Raw genomic sequence first — 14195 nt, 5'->3', positions numbered from 1 at the left:
CGCATTTCTTATCTTTTGTCCTTCCGCTCTTTGAAGCAGATGTTTGTCCGCCTTCAGTCTGGTTCTGTCTGACGTTTCTTCTTGTTAAAAGGGAGTTTAAACACTTTCTCTGGTCAAAGAGGAAATGTTGGGCTTCTCTGTAATATACTTTAAGGTCTTGATTTTTACTATCTGTGGAGCCCTGAGATGACAAAAGTTTGAGGTCATCCAGACCATTCCATGTTCTCCATGAAAGCTCCCACTTTTATCCATGTGCTAACATAACTGCACAAGAGTTTTCTAATCATCAATGAGCCTTTCAGCACCATTAGCTAGCACAATGTAGCATTAGAACACAGGAGTGATGGTTGCTGGAAATGTTCCTCTGTACCTCTATGGAGATATTCCATTAAAAATCAGCTGTTTCCAGCTAGAATAGTCATTTACCACATTAACAATGTCTACACTGGATTTATCATTCATGTATTGTGATCTTGAAAAAATGCTTTTCAAAAATAAGGACATTTCTAAATAACCCCAAATTTTTTGAACAGTAGTGTAATTAAAATTGACTAACTGCATGAACTAACAAAACAAGAAGCATCTACTGATGTGAACCATGAATGGCAGAAAAAAGATCAGAATATGGTAGAGTTTAAATACACAGAGATGATTGACTATTGTGACTATTCTTCACTGAAGGGAGCACTTCTTGGTAAGATGTTAAGTTTAGATGACCTCAAAAGCACAAAAAATAAAAACAAAACACCAGAACAGAGAAATCATGGCATCAACTAGCATTTCTTTTGGTGGCTTCACAGCTGGTTAACATCAAGCATGGGAGGCCTGTTGGACAGTAAATTTTCTAGGACTTCTGGTTTCATCTATTCACAGAGATCACAAAAATACCCCCAAAACAGAAGCTGTGGCTGATTGGAAGAACAGGGCACTGATGCAGAAACTAGAAACAGCTGAGATTAAAGGCTTTCCCACAAACAACACCACTACCAGGCATCGTCCTGGCTAATGTTTACTCACTACCAAGGAAAATAGATTAAAAGTCTGATCTCTTGTTATTACACTGCAATACTTTAATTCTCACTGAAAAGAGGCCATCAAAAGAGCATGATGGACATGGATGGACACTATAACTTTAGGAGAAAAAAAATCAGAAAATGAAAATAAAAAACAACACAATAATAGAGGTATACATTGATCATTTTAGATTTCTTTTTATATATAATTTATTGTGGTTGCTAATCACTGCTCTGCCTTCCTGGAGTTTCTGATGATTGCACATATTCAAGCAGTTTACGTACAGTTTTATGTACCATGAGATGTTGTGCTAAACTGACACTGAAATAACTTTGTGCTGCCATCAGCGAGCTGCATAATTATTATAGGAAACTTCAATCACAGCAACACAGTTTCACCAGAATGTCTCCTGGCACACCAGAGGAAACACGACATTCGACCATGTTTACAAAAATGTTTACAAAGCCTCCAACTTCCACCAAATAAGACAATCTGTCCATGTCTAAGCCAAATACTGATTAAATGTGTCAAGCCAACAGCAAAGACAAAGAAAAAGCAGCCAGAGACTACAGACAAGAGCCACTGTCTGGAGTTTGAACGCCTCATGGGCACCCGTAGACTCATACGGCAGCGTTAGCGTGTGCTAGCATCAGCAAAGACTGACAGCATTACTCCTGACAATAAAATGAAATACCATATATTCAATCCATGAGCCTTTGATGACCTGCCGTCATCTTGTGGCAACCTGAATAGAAACATCAGCAAAGCTAAAGTCTGAAACAAGCTGCACAGAGGAACTTTTAAAACTTTGACCTTCACTGGATGTTGCTGGGGAATTCAATCAGTTATCAACTCCCCAGCCACACCAGCCAGTAAAGAACAGTGTCTATGCCCAGTTTTACCAAAACAAAAGCCTCCAAAACTGTGTCCTTCAGGAGAACAGCCTCTATATCTCACTGATCTAAAGCCCACACAGAAGGCTGATAGCCCTGACGGCATAGCTGTCTGCTGAGAACCTGTGGTTAGCATTTGGCTCCAGTGCTCATCTACAGTTGTCCCCAAGGGCCTCAAAACAGATGCTGCTGTTCCTGAGTCAAAGCTTTCTGGCCAAAATGTCTGAATGGCCTCTGTCCTGTTGGCTCAGTTGGACCTGCAACACCTGCAATAATTGAAGGCACTGTTTGGAGTTTCCAGCTCTGCTTTCATAACTGTTTGTTCCTCCAAGCTGGTCAACAAACTATACAACCTTGGTTCCCCTCAAGCCTCTCTTTCAGACCAACTAGACCCAGTCAGTTCAGCTGGGCAACCACATCTCTTCCACCGTGACTCTGAGCACTAGAGTCCTATGGAGCTTTGTCTTCAGTCCACTCTGCTGCAGATATGACTGAAAAAAAGCTCTAAAGCTCACGATAGAGGACCAACCACAGACAACAAGTCAATCAGCAGTGACGTGCAAAGAGAACCACGAGGACTTAAACATTATAGGACCAAAGAACTGACCGCGGACTGCAGAAGGAGTAACTTCTGTGCACAGCCTCAGTTTCACAATCACAGGTATGAAAAAGGCCTCTAGTTTCAGGAAAGGACAACAGAACAAGGATGTACAGAGGGTGGACCAACACTAGGCTTACACTCACACCACTATTCAGAAGCCTGGGTCACTCAGAAATGTCCTCATTAATGAAAGAAATGCATTTTTTTCAGTGAAGACCACATGAAATGAATGATAAATCCAGTGTAGATATTGTTAATGTGGTAAATGACTATTGTAGCTGGAAACTGCTGATTTTTAATGGCATATCTCCGTAGAGGTACAGAGGAACATTTTCAGCAACCATCACTCCTGTGTTCTAATGCTACATTGTGTTAGCTAATGGTGTTGAAAGGCTCATTGATGATTAGAAAACCCTTGTGCAGTTATGTCAGCACATGGATAAAAGTGAGAGTTTAATGGAAAACATGGAATTGTCTGGATGACCCCAAACTTTTGAACAGTATTGTAACAGGTTTGTTTTTACATTTTTAAAAACATTTTATTACCTTTATATTGATTTGTCACAGTCACATCGGTTCAGTACTGTTTGTGTACATCTGTTTAACATTTTATTTACATTTTTTTTAGCACAGTTTAATCCCTTTAGTGGTCAAAATGTCCTCCTTCAACATTATTTGAACTTCTCCAGAACACGAAGACACAAACCCATCTGCATCAGTTTCAGTAACTGAGATGTACTCTTTTTAAAAAATCCACTGTATAGACCTTGTTCTTTACTACACCCCATAATTTATTTATTTAAATAAAATTGAAAGAAATAGCTACACAACATGAAAAAGTGAAAAAGGGATTTTGAATACTGGTTTGGGTAAATTCGATTTAAAACAGACAGTGAAACATCTGTCAGCCTACGTTTGGTCCACTCTGTATACGCTCTTTGGAGGACACTGGAAATTTGCAGCTGATGTGACCTACATGTTACCTGTAGAAGAAAACTAAACATGTAGTATCATGTAATGACTTTATGTGCAGCAGTAATAAAGCTGGGAACTAGCTGAAGACAAACAGAGACCAAACCAGGGCTCAGTGAGAGTGTATTAGAGCAGAGAATGGGATGTTGGTCTGTGTGCTGCATGTTTAAATAGGCAGCTGCTCTCCAACACTTGCACCATAATAGGCTAATGCAACCAGTGTGGTGCTACAACTTGTCATTCCTTCTTAAAAATAATAAAACATATCCATTTCATACGATGCAGGCGCTTTTAGTGAATCTAGATTTACCTACTTCTAATGTTTGGCAGTTAGCTATATGACAAAGCATCACATTTTAGAAGCTTACATACTTAGAAAACATGTATAGTGGCATTTTTCAATCAGTTATAGTTAGTTATGAAACAAATATTGTGAGGTGGGAGTGATATTTCCCTCTGAAAAGAAACAACATCAATGCACCAGTGGAATTTACAACCAGAAATGGCAATATCAGACACTCCCTCTCACTAAAATGTAGTAACATCTGAGAAATGTAGTTAAAAATAGTGGTGCTGCTTACATTTCTGCTCCTATTCCGCGTCCGTTGTGTGAACTCATCCTTTGTGTTTCTTTGTTGGCTACAGTATACAGACTCAGCCAGAAGCCTCCATGTGAGTGGTTGATGGAGGTGTAATGACAACGACAATTATAGCAATTATGTGTTATTGTAGGCCATTATGTATTTTGTAGGTTTTGAGATGTAGGCTTTCTTTGTAATTGCTGGCTTATGAAAGGCATAATAATCACGGGGCAGCCAGTTGCAGGAGCTACCAAGGGCAACCAGCACCTGGTACCATGGTAACAAAACATTTATCCATAATGCTGCTGTGCGGATGGCGAGGACAAGAGCACTGGCAGCAGGCAAATTAGCTCTAATGGCAGGGAGTGGAGGACGAGAAGGTGCTGGACAGCAGACAGAGGGAGAGCTGGTGGGTGCTGTGGATGTGGGGGTGGGTGGGCCTGTGATTAGGAGGTGGGTAGACTGAGTGTGACTTCATGAGGGAGTATGTATGAGAAGAGTCTTTCTGACTGTGTTTGTGACCAGTGAGCGCATGTGTGTTTATTATGTGGAGCTGTGGACGATGACAGGCAGATTTCATACGATGGCTTTACAATTTTTTAAGCTAAAACATGAACTTAGTCTTTTACACTGTGGACACGTCTTCATCTGTGTTACAATTACACAACTGTTCAACAGTTTGGGGTCATGTAGAAATGTCCTCATTAATGAAAGAAACGCATTTTTTTTCAATGTAGGTAACATGAAATTAATGATAAATCCAGTGTAGACATTGTTAATGTGGTAAATGACTATTCTAGCGGGAAACGGCTGATTTTTAATGGAATATCTTCATAGGAGTGCAGACGAACATTTCCAGCAACCATCACTCCTGTGTTCTAATGCTACATTGTGTTAGCTAATGATGTTGAAAGGCTCATTGATGATTAGAAAACCCTTGTGCAGTTATGTTAGCACATGGATAAAAGTGGGAGTTTTCATGGAAAACATGGAATTCTCTGGATGACCCCAAACTTTTGAACAGTAGTGTAGATGAAATGAACACTTTGACATCAGGTCATGATCGTCATCAGAGCTGGTAGTCTGTCCTCATGAACACACAGTACGTTAATACTGACCAGAAAAGAGTACTATTATTGTTTCAAGGGAAGATTTAAATATGAGACTTGGATTAAAAAAAATCTGAATAGATTAGATAAAGCCAAATAATTAAAAAAATGAATATGTTCAGAGTGAAAAATGTCTCATCAGACAAATTGCAGGTACTGCTGACTACAGATACACTAATGTGTGTTTTTATAATAAATTACTGAGAATATAACTTCACACTGAAACATTCGAACGGATGGGATGTTTGCAGGTTGAACTACATATTAATGACCTGTACGTGTGTGTGTGTGTGTGTGTGTGTGTGTGTGTGTGTGTGTGTCCATAAGTGTGCTGAAGGGGTGGGTGGTACAGGGAATTGCAACCAGACCCAGCATGGCACAGAGCAGGAAGTAGGCCAGAGGGGGATTAAATGGCTACTGCGCCACTTCCTCCCTCTCCCCACGGCCATATGATGCTGTGTGTGTGTGTGTGTGTGTGTGTGTGTGTGTGTGTGTGTGTGTGTGTGTGTGTGTGTGTGTGTGTGTGTGTGTGTGTGTGTGTGTGTGTGTCTGACAGAGAAAGCCAAGCCCCCTGATGTCTGCCCACACTTGGCTGGGTCCAGCTAAGTGCTAAGACATGACATCATCAGCTTGAAGGAGCGTTATGTTTGTGTGTGTTGGTGTGTACGGGTAATGGGCCAACTCTTACTTCTGACAAATCAGCATTAAGAAAGCAACTCCACGCCACACCTCTGCACCTGCCAATGACTTCCCCAGCTCCTCTTCATTTCTCCTGTCAGCTAAGTTCCCCAATCAATCCTGAGCCAGGCTGGCAGCCATTTTTACGTTCTGGTTTGTTGCATTTGTTTGTAAATACTTCGCATCATCATGTAGTGCATCGTCGCTTGTGTCCGGCTTAGTATTATCATTGGTTGGTTTTTCATCTAGGTTATTCCTAGAGTTACGTGGTTGCCCTGTTTAGCGGAGCGCCTTTGAGTCCTGGTTAATTCTACGTACCGCAGATTTGCCGTATTCTCTAGTCGTTTTTCCTGTGTATCTCGCTCTCCTGCCTAGGTAGTATCTTCCGTGGGTTAGCCACTTCTTTCACTGTTAATTGGAGTTAGTGTATTTGTTCTGTCTACTTGTTAGAGGGTTTAGTTTTCTGCTCTGCTTATTTATATTCCATGTGACAACTTGTCAATTCTGTAAATTAAAGCCCCTTAAAGTTTTCTGCACGCCCATCAAGGGTTTCTTTTTTTCCGGTTGCCCTACCGGTATCCTGAGTGACATCCATCACTTCAGGTTGTCGTCCTAGGTTCCAATTTTGTAGTTCACTTTGTTGTCTGTCTATTTTTGTAAATAAAATCCTTAAAACTGCCCCTGGAGTTTGTCATTTCTTTTTCCCTGCACTTGAGCCTCCTTGAGAGCCCTAACACTGAATGGATGAATAGACATACAGGAGGTTCTCCGTTTACGACATCCTCAACTTACATCATTTTGCCGTTACGTCAGAACCGGTTTTGTGGAACTAGTTGGTGAGTGGAGCGGATGAATACATCGTTACGCGGCGCTATAAGACGGCTTTGTTTACATTTGCTGCCACATTAAATTAAGCTACATTCACTAACTTCATTATGGCTCCCAGCATAAGTCAGACTTGCAGTTTACATTTTCCCACTGAGTTGTGTTTCAGTGTGGTTCAGTGTGTAATGACTGTTTGTCGCTGTCGTAGTTGTACAAATATGTAAACTGATCGATATCATCATGCATATAACGGCTTGGTTTACATTTTCACCAGACCTCCGACTTCTGGCGAAAATCATCTTACGTCACACCATAAGAGCAGAACTCTGCCGTAAGTCAAGAACCTCCTGTATACGTGAATTTAAGCAAAAAATGTTAGTTTCATTTCTATTTATCTGCATTTTTCATCTGTCTGCTACATTCACAGATTACTGCAGACTCAAAGTGACATTAGAGCGATTATAGTCAAAATTTCAAGACTTTCTGTTAACTCAAGAACTTTCAGTGTCTTCTAAAGTGGTCTGTTATGGGATAGCTACACCGTTAGCCAGTAGCTAACGTTAGCTCTGGTGCTAACAGCAGCATGTTTTACATAGAGCTGATCAGAAAACAACCAGGCTTTTATCCAAGCTGCCATCAGGAAGATTTTTAAAAGAAAACTTTCCTCCCAATGAGCTCAATGCGTCTCGTCTTCCTTCACTGTTCACCAAACTTTCTGACCTCACTCAGTGCGTTCTGTGGATCTTCAGACTTTAGATACATTAGCGCCACCTACTGGGCTGGAGTGTTCATCAGTGTTACCGGTGGGACAGAAATTAGGGAATTGAGCTCGCGAGATCGGACGATGGAGTAAGCTGCATCTTAACAGAGCTCCGCAGCCAACATCGATAAATATGGCATTTGAGCAATAATTGAACCAAACAACCAGACAGAGGACGCGAGTTTGATATGAGACGAAGCTCACGAAGAGTAGGACGCCCGCAAATGCAGAAATCTATTACACCATTCACTGTGGCCAACACCAAAATGGCGAACGACGGTGCCGAAGAAGCAAGCAATGCTATCACCCTACAAATCCTCCGACACGAACTGCGCACCCACAGAGACGACATAAAAGCTGAAATTGGAGCATCGTGTCAGGAGCTTAAAGTGGAAATAACAACACTGCGCACTGAGACCAAAGCGGATATCGAGGCCCTTCGGGAAGAGCTAACAGGCGAGCTAACCAAGCTAAGTGCTGCACAAGCCGAGGCTAAAGGCCAGCTAGAGGAGATGGGCGCGGTGCTGAGCGAGACGATGGACAGAGTGACAACATTGGAGAATACTCAACAAGAACTGACAAAGAAATGTAAACAGCTCCAGGAAAAGTGCATCGATCTTGAAAATAGAAGCAGGAGACGTAATGTGAAAATAGTGGGAGTCGCGGAGGACTCTGAGAACGGAAATATGCTAACCTTCATCCCCGAGTTTCTCGCTGCCCACGTCCTGGGCAGCGACATTTTCAGCACCCCGGTGGTAATCGATAGAGCTCATAGAAGCCTGGCACCAAAACCCGCCTCTTCAGATCGCCCACGCACAATTCTGGTTTGTTTCCATTACTACACAGACAAGCAGAAGATCCTGGATACCGCCAGAGCCAAGGGGAAGCTCTTCTACAACGGCCGCCCAGTGCACCTGTACCCTGACATGAGCCCTGAAGTGGGAAAGATGCGCGCCGCATTCAACGATGTAAAGAGGAAGCTCCGAGAGGCCGAAGTGTCATACAATCTCTACTTCCCCGCGCGGCTGGCAGTCACTTTGAACGGGACGAAGCACACTTTTGAGACCCCTCAAGCTGCACAGGACTTTTATGTCCGGAAAATTGCCAAGACTGATTGAGACGGTTTCTTTCTTTTCGGAAACATGGACACTGAATAATGGTACGGAACTTAGCACCTTCTTCCTTCTCTCTCTCAATTTCTACCTTTATAAGATATCTTTTTCAAGAACCAACTTATTAATGACAGCGTCTGTTTGAAATCAAAAATATGATTTATCTGGTTATTTTGGTTGGATTAAATTAGAACTCAGTTGTCCTAATCTCTTTTGCTAGTGGAGCTCAATCTAGTGAGATTCTGTTTTGTTTTTGTTTTTTTCTTCTCTTTTTAGGTTGCTTAAAGCAACAGATGACTATGTCAGACTTACAGTCTAGGTTTTTTCCCTTGGCTCACAGTTGGGGTGCGCATCAAGGGGGGGTGGGGATTGTTTTAGGAAGTGTTTTGCTTCTCATCTTGGTGGATGTGGTTATTTATCTTGGAGGTGTTTCCTTTTTTATGTTTGATATTACTCAGGATTGTTTAGGGTGATGACAGATGACAGATAAAGACTTATTGGTTAAATTCATATCCTGGAATTGTAAAGGCCTGAACGGTACACTGAAATGAAATAAGATACTGACCCATATTAATAATTTTGGTGCAGATGTCATGTTTCTTCAGGAAACACATTTAAAGAATCGGGATCATACTCGATTGCATAAAAATTGGATTGGCTATGTTTTTCACTCAAGTTTTAACTGTAAATCAAGAGGTGTAGCTATTCTGATCAGAAAAAATGTTGAATTTACATTGACGGACAAAGTTCTGGACCCCAGTGGTAGATATGCAATAGTTACTGGAAAACTTTGTAATATTCCTGTTACATTGGTAAACGTATAGGCACCTAATCACGACGATGAAGAATTTATACGTTCAGTGATATCCTCCATACCTAATTTACATAGTCACCGTTTAATAATGGGCGGTGACTTTAATTTTGTACTGGATCCACTACTTGACCGGTCCTCAGACAAACATCACAGTGTGTCAAAATCTGCGAAGTTGATTCAAAGCTTTTTAAGAGCCACTAGCGTGATCGAGCCATGGAGATACATGAATCCCACCAGGCGGGAATACTCCGCGACATAATTCTTACTCTAGAATAGATTACTTTTTTGTTGATATTCAATTATTACAGGCAATAAAAAGAATACAATATGAAGCTATGGTTCTATCGGACCACAGCCCTCTTTTATAGAGATTGGGTTTCCTAAAGTGCATGGTTCCAGAACTTGGAGATTGGATAACAGAATACTCTCAGATCCTGAATTTAAAGAATTTATTAAATCTCAAATGTTGTTTTATTTTGAGACAAATGATTCCCCTGAAATCTCCAGACAGAGCCTTTGGGAGGCAATGAAAGCATTTATTCGTGGACAGATTATATCACATGGAGCTTACAAAAGAAAAAAGGAAAACCAGGAGAAACAAACAATTTCACAACAAATATTAACTTTGGATCAACAACTTTCCCAGAACCCAGACCCGCAGTTAATCACAAAGCGTGTCTCATTGCAATCTAAATTTAATTTGTTGTCTACTAATGAAACAGTTAAATTAATTAAACAAACTAAACATAGGTTTTACGAACATGGTGATAAGCCTGGGAGGATGTTAGCCCATCAAATTAAGGTAATGGAAGAAAAGAAACACATCCTTGAAATAACAACAAGATCAGGCAAACTGACATCTGATCCAAAAGAAATAAACAGTGAATTCAAAAATTTTTATGCAGAGTTATATTCATCTGAAATTACTGAAGATCCAAATTCCATAGAAATGTTTTTCAAAGATCTCCCCATTCCTTTAATTAACCAAATAGATAGGGACAATCTTGAAAAAAATATTTCTTTAGAAGAGGTCAAGCGAGCTATAAAGGCATTACAGGGATCTAAGGCCCCAGGACCCGACGGTTATACAACTGAATTTTATAAATCCTTTGTGGATGAATTGTCGCCATTTTTGTTACAAGTTTACATGGAATCATTCAGGTTGGGCAAACTCCCACCAACATTCTATGAGGCAAAAATTTTTTTGATCCATAAAAAAGACAAAGATCCTAAAAGCTTGTCAGCATATAGACCTATTAGTCTTCTAAATGTAGATATAAAGATCTTGGCAAAAATAATGGCTAATAGATTAGAAAATACTATGTCGACAATTATTCATGAAGACCAAAACGGTTTTATAAAAAATAGACAGCTATCCCATAATCTAAGACGCCTTTTCAATATAATTTACACAAGTGGTTCAGGACTGGATCCTGAAGTGCTTATTTCTCTGGACGCAGAAAAGGCCTTCGACAGGGTGGAGTGGACTTACCTCTACTCCGCCCTGTCAAGTATTGGTTTTGGTGGCTTTATCTCCTGGCTCAAATTACTGTATAAATCACCTGTTGCTTCCATGCAAATTAATAACTGCAAGTCAGACCTTTTCCCTCTTTCCAGGTCAACCAGACAGGGCTGGCCTTTGTCACCTATGCTCTTTGCGATAGCAGTTGAGCCACTTGCTATTTCATTGCGCATGTTGAATGACTACACAGGGATCATTAGAGCCAAAAGAGAACATAAAGTTTCCCTATACACCGACGACCTACTTCTATACATCTCTAATCCTTGCATATCAGTTCCTGCAATAATGAGTAGCATTAAACAGTTTGGTTCTATATCAGGTTATAAACTGAACCTTGACAAAAGTATAATATTTCCAATCAATGTGACACAGGAGCAGGTACAACGATACGGCTTGCCTTTTAAAATTTCAGACCAATTTAAATACTTGGGAGTTACCATTACCAGGTCTTTCAAAGACCTTTATAGTCAAAATTTTGAACAAATAACTGTCGACTTTCAAAGATGGGCCCATCTCCCTTTGTCATTAGCAGGTCACATTAACATAATTAAAATGTCGATCTTGCCCAAACTTTTGTTTCTGTTCCAGTGCATTCCTTTTTATTTGAACAAGTCGTTTTTAAAAAAAAATTAGATAAGTTAATATTGGGGTTCATCTGGAACCGAAAACCTGCTCGGATTAGAAAAGAGTTCTTACAGAGACCAAAATCGTTAGGTGGAATGGGTCTGCCACACTTTCAATTATATTATTGGGCTTGTAATTTGAAGAATATATGTCATACTGGGTACAAAAGCAATATCCTTACTGGATAATGATGGAACAAGACTGTTGTCATCCATCCTCTCTTCGAGCTTTAGTTTTTTCAAATATATCTTCTATATCTCCTAAAATGACAGATAATGATGTTGTTTCTCACTCCCTAAGAATATGGAAGCAATTGGTAAACCACTTGGGTCTTCATTCAAGCCCATTGCAAGGACCCATTTTAAAGAATCATATGTTTGCACCATCACTTGGAAATAACACATTTGTTGATTGGCATCGAAAGGGTCTCGACAGTTTTTTGGGCATTTTTATTGATGATATGTTCCCTTCATTTGAGCAGCTTGGAGGAAAATTTGATTTACCTTACTCACATTTTTTTATGTATTTGCAAGTTCGTAATTTTGTAAAACAAAATAATGTAAATTACCCAAGGGCACCAGCACAATCACCTATTGACTCTATATTTCTAAATAATCCTGCAGTTAAAGGGGGCATATCAGTTCTATATAATAGATTGTCTCAGCTTAACGACTCTACTACATTATGTCACTTGAGGCAAGCATGGGAGACGGAGCTTGGTATGAGTATCTCAGAGAAACAATGGACGCAAGCTCTTACCTGTACACATTCAGCCTCCATTTGTGCAAGACATTGTCTAATACAGTTTAAAATCCTACACCGACTACATTGGTCCAAACTAAAATTAAGTAAAGTATTTCCAGATGTAGATCCTTTCTGTTTACGTTGTAAAGATTCGGTAGCTTCTCTTTCACACATGTTTTGGGGTTGTTCTGTACTGTCAATGTTCTGGACCAGAATTTTCTCAACATTGTCAAAAGCCTTTCACAAGCCCATTGCTTTAAATCCATTCTTAGCAGTACTTGGCATTGTAGATCAAAATGTCATAAAAAAACAATCGGAACGCAAAGCAGTTTTATTCTGCTGTCTGTTGGCACAAAGATTAATTTTATTGAACTGGAAGCAGGCAGAGCCCCCCACTCATGTTAACTGGCTCAGAGATGTAATGATGCATATGGAACTGGAGAAGATTAGATACTCTCTGCAAGGAAGAGAGGAGAAGTTTTGGAAAGTGTGGTCACCTTTTAACAATCTGTACCAAGAAGGCACCAATTAAATATAAATATACATTTGTCATGCCAACTTAATTTGTAATTATCATCTCATCCACCCCTTTTGTTCTGCTCTTGTTTTTTGTTTTGTTCTTTGTTTTGTTTTATTTTGGTTTAATATAGAAAGAGGTACTTCTTTACTTTTCAATTTCAAGGTCCAGATGTTATTCTTAATATTTGTATTTTGGGCTGGACTGTATATAATAATGCAAAAAAAAAAACAATAAAGAGTGTTTAAAAAAAAAAGAAATTAGGGAACTGAGAAAGGTGAAAATAAATGCGTTATTCTTTTAAACACTTTATCTTTTCTGTAGTGAATTAATCTAAATTAATGTGTTCAAGTGCCAGCCCTCCTTTACAAGCAAGTGATGAAAGACAAACTATCATGAAGTATGTTTGAAGGTATTGGACCACCTCTTGCTGTCAGAGCAGCTTCTCTGCTCCCAGTCTGTGGAGGGATGAACTCTTTTCTTCCAGCATGTTCCCACACTTTCTAACAGAACATTCCAAAATCTCTGATTGGTGTTCAACTGGAAATTAAGGTATTGTCATTTTCCATACTATGAAACCACAGATGGACGGAGACATCGTCGCTGTGGAAGAGACCACTGGGATGAAGGTTTTCACTCAGAACAACTCTGATTGGCTTCACCACTGTGTCCTGAGTCACCTGTGTCTCTCCATTTATTCTGTGTAGAAATAGTCTCGTCTTTCCCTGGTCTTTTGCCAGTTTTTCCTGGTAGTTTCCTTTCTACCTCATGTTCTCCTGCTGGTCTTTGTATTTGTTTTTTATTTCATTCTGTTGTTTCCCATGCCTTCATTTGTCTTTTGGTTTTAGCTTCTGGATTTTTGTACTTATATATTTGTTTTCTTGGTATTGATATTGTTTTTGGCTTTTTTGTTCCCATGTACACTACCGTTCAAATGTTTGGGGTCACTTAGACATGTCCTTATTTTGAAAGAAAAGCAGTTTTTTCAATGAAGATAACATTAAATGAATGATAAATCCAGTGTAGACATTGTTAATGTGGTAAATGACTATTCTAGCTGGAAACGGATGATTTTTAATGGAATATCTCCATAGGGGTACAGAGGAACATTTCCAGCAACCATCACTCCTGTGTTCTAATGCTACATTGTGTTAGCTAATGGTGTTGAAAGGCTAATTGATGATTAGAAAACCCTTCTGCAACAAAAGTGTGAGTTTTCATGGAAAATATGAAACTCTCCAAACTTCTGAACGATAGTGGACTTATCTGTGACCTATCAAGTTGTGACAAAAATCAGAGACTTTCAGGCTAAAGTTACCCAGAACATTTGGAGGATATGTACTGAAATGACTTAAAATATAGTTAGTACCCATGGAAAGATGCTGCACATGTTGATTCTGTTCTGTTTGGTTTGAATGTCAACATTTTG

General features: G+C 39.7%; 2 protein-coding genes across 9 annotated transcripts in view; both read right to left on the bottom strand.

Moving 5' to 3' along the window:
* The window catches only part of adck1 (aarF domain containing kinase 1), a 430485-nt gene that overhangs the window by 143485 nt on the left and 272805 nt on the right, over positions 1-14195 (bottom strand). The window lies entirely within an intron of this gene.
* Positions 1-14195, bottom strand: part of nrxn3a (neurexin 3a) — a 237633-nt gene that overhangs the window by 118357 nt on the left and 105081 nt on the right. The gene's annotated exons all lie outside the window — the stretch shown is intronic.

This window comes from Acanthochromis polyacanthus, chromosome 1 (genome assembly GCF_021347895.1).
Source record: "Acanthochromis polyacanthus isolate Apoly-LR-REF ecotype Palm Island chromosome 1, KAUST_Apoly_ChrSc, whole genome shotgun sequence".
NCBI lineage: Eukaryota > Metazoa > Chordata > Actinopteri > Pomacentridae > Acanthochromis > Acanthochromis polyacanthus.
The sequence above is the reverse complement of the archived record's forward strand: the minus strand, read 5'-3'. Positions and strand labels throughout refer to the sequence as shown.